Source organism: Danio rerio, chromosome 17, assembly GCF_052040795.2.
Source record: "Danio rerio strain M-AB ecotype USA chromosome 17, GRCz13ab, whole genome shotgun sequence".
Lineage (NCBI taxonomy): Eukaryota > Metazoa > Chordata > Actinopteri > Cypriniformes > Danionidae > Danio > Danio rerio.
This window is the reverse complement of record NC_141037.1, coordinates 6626919-6632500: the sequence shown is the minus strand read 5'-3', so window position 1 is coordinate 6632500 and position 5582 is coordinate 6626919. Positions and strand designations below refer to the sequence as shown.

The following is a 5582-nucleotide window of genomic DNA, read 5'->3' as shown; positions in this document are numbered from 1 at the left end:
AAAAACGAAAATGCTCCCTTGGTTACTACAGTATATGTATATTTACATCAATATGATTCATTCATTCATTCATTTTCTTTTCGGCTTAGTCCTTTTATTAATCTGGGGGTGCCACAGCGGAATGAACCGCCAACTTATCCAGCATATGTTTTACGCTCCGGACGCCCTTCCAGCTGCAACCCATCTCCTGGAAACATCTACATACACTCATTCACACTCATACACTACGGACAATTTAGCTTACCCAATTCACCTATAGCGTATGTCTTTGGACTGTGGGGGAAACCGGAGCACCCGGAGGAAACCCACGCAAACGCAGGGAGAACATGCAAACTCCACACAGAAACGCCAACTGACCCAGTCGAGGCTCAAACCAGCGAGCTTCTTGCTTTGAGGCGACAGCACTACCTACTGCGCCACCATCAATATATTTGATTGTATTTTAGTTAAAGGGATTGTTTATCAGTTTTATAACCCATATTTTTGCTTGAACTCAACTCCTTTTTTAAACAAATGTGTTTAATAGTGGAATTTGTGCAAAACAAACCTACATTATGATGCTGCTCAGAGGTTCCACTAATTAGAGTGTTGTATTGAGAAACATGCTAAAAATAGGTCTTTGGCTCCACCCACTGTCACAAGACACCAGTATTGACGATCAGATTCTGTTAAATGAAACGTACAAAATTAAGCTAACACTGGGTTTATCCATATTTGACACAACATTAATTTATTATCACCCAGCATTTTCAGAGCTCACAGCTAGTTTTGTTAAAAATCCATTTCCCTATATAGAAAATGAATGTAATTTTCACTTTAGAGCCCGACCATTGCGACAATTACAATTATGGGTCACTTTACACTTTCAAATATGGACAATTTAAAAAAAATGTAATTTACAAATAACACATTGTTGGGTTTGTCCATTTCAACCCAAAAAATACAACCCAACATTTTTATTAATCATAGAATTGGTTCCAAATTTCATTAGCGATCAATTAGGATTTATTGTCAAGCAGATTAGTTGCACTCTAAAAATTCTGGGTCGTTGTAAACCAACATTTGGTCAAGTATGAACAATTATTTTCAATTAAAATTAAATGACATTTTTTAACCAAATGGTTGGATTGCGACAATTATTTGGTCACTTCACCCAAACAAGCCAAACATTTGGGTTTAAAATGTAACTTTTAATCTTGCAATTTTACATTTGTCCTTATTTAACCCAACACTGGGTTAATAAAACCCAGCATTTTGTAGAATACACGATTGCTTCGGAATTCCATTAGCATTCTTTTAGAATTCATTGACAGGCAGAACAGTTACACCCATAAAAAAATGCAGGGTTGTTGTAACCCAATATTGAATCAAATATGGACAATATCAAATATGGACAACCCCAATGTTGGGGTAATCTTTTACACTCAAATTTAAACTACACTTTTCAACCAAATTGGATTGTGACAATTATTGGTCACTTTACATTTTAATTCAATGCTTGGTCAAATATGAACAAACCCAACTGTTTAAAATTGTAATTTACAAATATCACATTCTTGGGTTTGTCCATATTTGACCCAACAAAAACAACCCAGCATTTTTTGTTTGAATAATAGACTTGTTCTTTAATTCAATTATCCTTCTTTAAGAATTTATTAACAGGCAGAACAGTTACACTCTATTACATGTTGAGTTGCCATAACCCAATGTTGGGTTAATTTTTTGCAATTAAATTTAAATTACACTTTTTAACCAAATGGCTGGATTGTGACAATTGTTGGTCACTTTACACTTGAACCGAATGCTTGATCAAGTATGAACAAACCCAACATTTGGGTTTAAAAATGTCATTTTTAACCATGTAATCCTGCAGTTGTCCTTATTTAACCCAACATTGAGTTAATACAACCCAGCATTTTTAGAATACACGATTGCTTCTGAATTCTTTTAGAATTCATTGACAAGCAGAACAGTTACACCCTTAAAAAAATGCTGGGTTGTCGTAACCCAACATTGGGTCAAATATGGACAACCCCAGTGTTGGGTTAATTTTTTGCAATAAATTTTAGCATTTTTTGTTATAATCATAGGATTGTTTCCGAATTCCATTAGCCTTTTTAGAATTTATTGACAAGCAGAACAGAACAGTTACACTCTAATAAATGCTGGGTTGCCAAAACCCAATGATGGGTTAATGTTTTGCAATTCAATTTAAATGACGCTTCTTAACCAAATGGCTGGATTGTGACAATTATTGGTCACTTTACACTAGAACCCAATGCTTGGTCAAGTATGAACAAACCCAACATTTGGGTTTAAAAATGTACCCTAACCCAATCTTGCATTTGTCCTTATTTAACCCAACACTGAGTTAATACAACCCAGCATTTTTTAGAATACACGATTGCTTCTGAATTCCATTATCATTCTTTTAGAATTCATTGACAAGCAGAACAGTTACACCCTTAAAAAATGCTGGGTTGTCGTAACCCAACATTGGGTCAAATATGGACAACCCCAGTGTGGGGTTAATTTTTTGCAATAAACTTTAGCATTTTTTGTTACAATCAAAGGATTGTTTCCGAATTCCATTAGCCTTTTTAGAATTTATTGACAAGCAGAACAGAACAGTTACACTCTAATAAATGCTGGGTTGCCATAACCCAATGATGGGTTAATGTTTTGCAATTCAATTTAAATGACGCTTCTTAACCAAATGGCTGGATTGTAACAATTATTGGTCACTTTACACTAGAACCCAATGCCTGGTCAAGTATGAACAAACCCAACATTTGGGTTTAAAAATGTACCCTAACCCAATCTTGCATTTGTCCTTATTTAACCCAACACTGGATTAATACAACCCAGCATAATTTACAATGCACGACTGGTTCTGAATTCCATTAGCATTCTTTTACAATTCACTGACAAGCAGAACAGTTGCGGGATTACAGAGCTGTTGTGTAACTTCAACTTGACCTGCAGTCTGTCAGATATAGAAGCAGGTTGTTTACATGATGGTGACAGTCTTCTGGACTCCACATTTCTCTGGTTGAGGTTGAGCAGATGTAGGACACAGCAGCTGCCTGCTAAACTGGGAACCCCTTGAGTCCAGAGCGTCTCTGAACCATTCCCGTTTCTAATCAACCAGACCTCAACAAACTCCTGATCTGGCCATCAGACATTCATCATATCAGGAAATCACATTAAACAACTTCTGTTCTGATTCTTATTTTAAGTCAACCACTTCTGACAGACTTTATGCCATTAGGAATTCATGAAAGATCTTTGGAGGACCAGCTGATGAAAAAGTTGGCTCACTAAACAGAGGATCTATGTAATAGATTGAATGGCCTCAAAATGTTTCCCACTGCTCTGTATTTTTGTGATGCCCCCAATTCATGGAGACGTTAGCATTACACTGAGCAACAGGACACCATACCCCCAATAAGATCTGTATTTTGGCCTGAGTGTAATGAGAGCATGCTGAGTGTTGTTGACTTGTCATAATGCCAAAACCACATGAGAAAAACTGCTAAATTGACACTTTTAGTTCATTCATAACAAATTAAAAAGGTAAAATATTTAAAATACTTATAAAATATATTTAACACATGATATTTGTATAATGTACATATTTTACAATTTCCTTCTTTCATTCGGCTTAGTCCCTTAATTTATCAGGGGTCGCCATGAACCACCAACTTATCCATATGTTTTGCACAGTGGATGCCCTTCCAGCTGCAACCCAGTACTGAAAAACACCCATACGCTCTCATACACAATTCTCATTCACACACACACTCATACACAATGGCCAATTTAGTTTACCTAATTCACATATACCGCATGTTGTATCCACATATATCCGGAGCACCCGGAGGGAACCGACACCAACACAGGGAGAACACGCAAACTCCACATAGAAATGCCATCTGACCCATCCGAGGCTCAAACCAGCAACCTTCTTGTTGTGAGATGACAGTGCTAACCACACCATGATGCCCCATATTTTACAATATATATTCCAATTAATGTTATTTTCATTATATTATTGTTTTGTTAAAAATATTATAATAGAATTAATGAAAATGTACTTTTCCTTTATGAACTTTGATTTAGAAATAACTGTTGTCGATAGAGAGTATATACTGTATGACAGCAGCTTTATAGAAAATTAATTATGAAAATGTTTACATAATACATTTTTATATAAATGAATTAAACATTTGAAATATAAAAATATTATATGAATTATATTTTATTTTAATTACTATTCTGATTCAATATATTGAATTGAATATATATATATATATATATATATATATATATATATATCGCCACCTTGGAATTATAAGGTTCTATCTGCGTTCTAAATGATTTTGAGATATTGAGCTTAATAAAAAGTCTTAAAAAACATCTTATAAAAACATCCTATAATGTAAATAAGTTGTCATTTAATAAGAATGTCAATAGCTCAATTTTGACAAAAATGTCTGATGGAACCTTTTAATTCTAAGGTGACAATATATATATATATATTATTATATTATTATTAAAAACACATACATCAATACAGATTGTGCAGCTGCATGTAGTCCATTGATCACCATGTGTGAAGTACATTTCAAAGATAGTTTTAGGTCGAAAACAGCCCTAATTAATACACAATTTTTCTTAAAACTTCAACCCGTGTTTGCTTTCAAGGTAAAAAGCGCGAATGCATCCGTGACGTCAATTCTTAAATTCAGAAACAGAAGAAATATAACAGACGACACAGAAAAAAATCCAGACAAAATAACTGCTGTTCAATGACAGAGCCAGTGGAGGCAATCTAGGGGCTCCTCCTTGCTATTATGACAATATGAGGAATAAAAAATGTTAATAAACAATAACCTACCTTCACCAAACCGCATTTAGTCACTGAATGAAAGCCCATCCACTGCGAATAAACGCGTCCATGACTCGATACTGCGAGGTTTCTTATTGGTCGAGCGGCTTCTAATGTCTGTGAAGAAAGACGCGTTGCGTTTGGTTATTATAATTACAGCGCTCTGACTGGTTGATGTCGGAGATTCCAGCGTACGCGTCGCGTCAAATGAAACGCTTTAATGACTATGCGTCAAACGTTGAGCGTCCATTCACAAACAAGAAAACGCGTGTTCAACGAATTTTGCGTTCCCACACATAATGAAAACGTTAACAGTTTTAAATCAGTTTCATAGATAGCGAGTGAGTTGTATTCTTACTACAGGTTTTAAAGAGTGCGCATGCGTGAACACTAAATCTGTTTACTTGCTTTCTGCTGTAGTTTTTCTTAATATTCTGACTCTGAAGAGATTCAAACTGAGGTATTTTTATCATGTTCACATGTTTGTCCAACAGCTATGATCTTAAAATTGCATTTTGACGAAAAAATTACATAAAGCATTCTAATTTGAGACTGTTTTGAGCTGTATTTATTATTTTTTATATTAGTTGCTATTAGTTAACAGCAGTGTCGTAGTAGGTTTGATCGTAAAAGCGTGAGAAAAGCACCTGCAGTGGGACGTTCCTCCTTTCTATTGGCTGCCGGACCTGTC

At 35.2% G+C, this 5582-nt stretch overlaps 1 protein-coding gene and 1 long non-coding RNA gene across 2 annotated transcripts in view; one reads left to right on the top strand and one right to left on the bottom strand.

Annotated features, from left to right (window-relative positions):
* fam167aa (family with sequence similarity 167 member Aa) overlaps positions 1-4975 on the bottom strand; it is an 8477-nt gene extending 3502 nt beyond the window's left edge. Inside the window, 1 exon segment of the mRNA NM_001077335.2 lies at positions 4901-4975. The gene's annotated coding sequence lies outside the window, so the exon portion shown is untranslated.
* The window catches only part of LOC141378508 (uncharacterized), an 842893-nt gene that overhangs the window by 357941 nt on the left and 479370 nt on the right, over positions 1-5582 (top strand). The gene's annotated exons all lie outside the window — the stretch shown is intronic.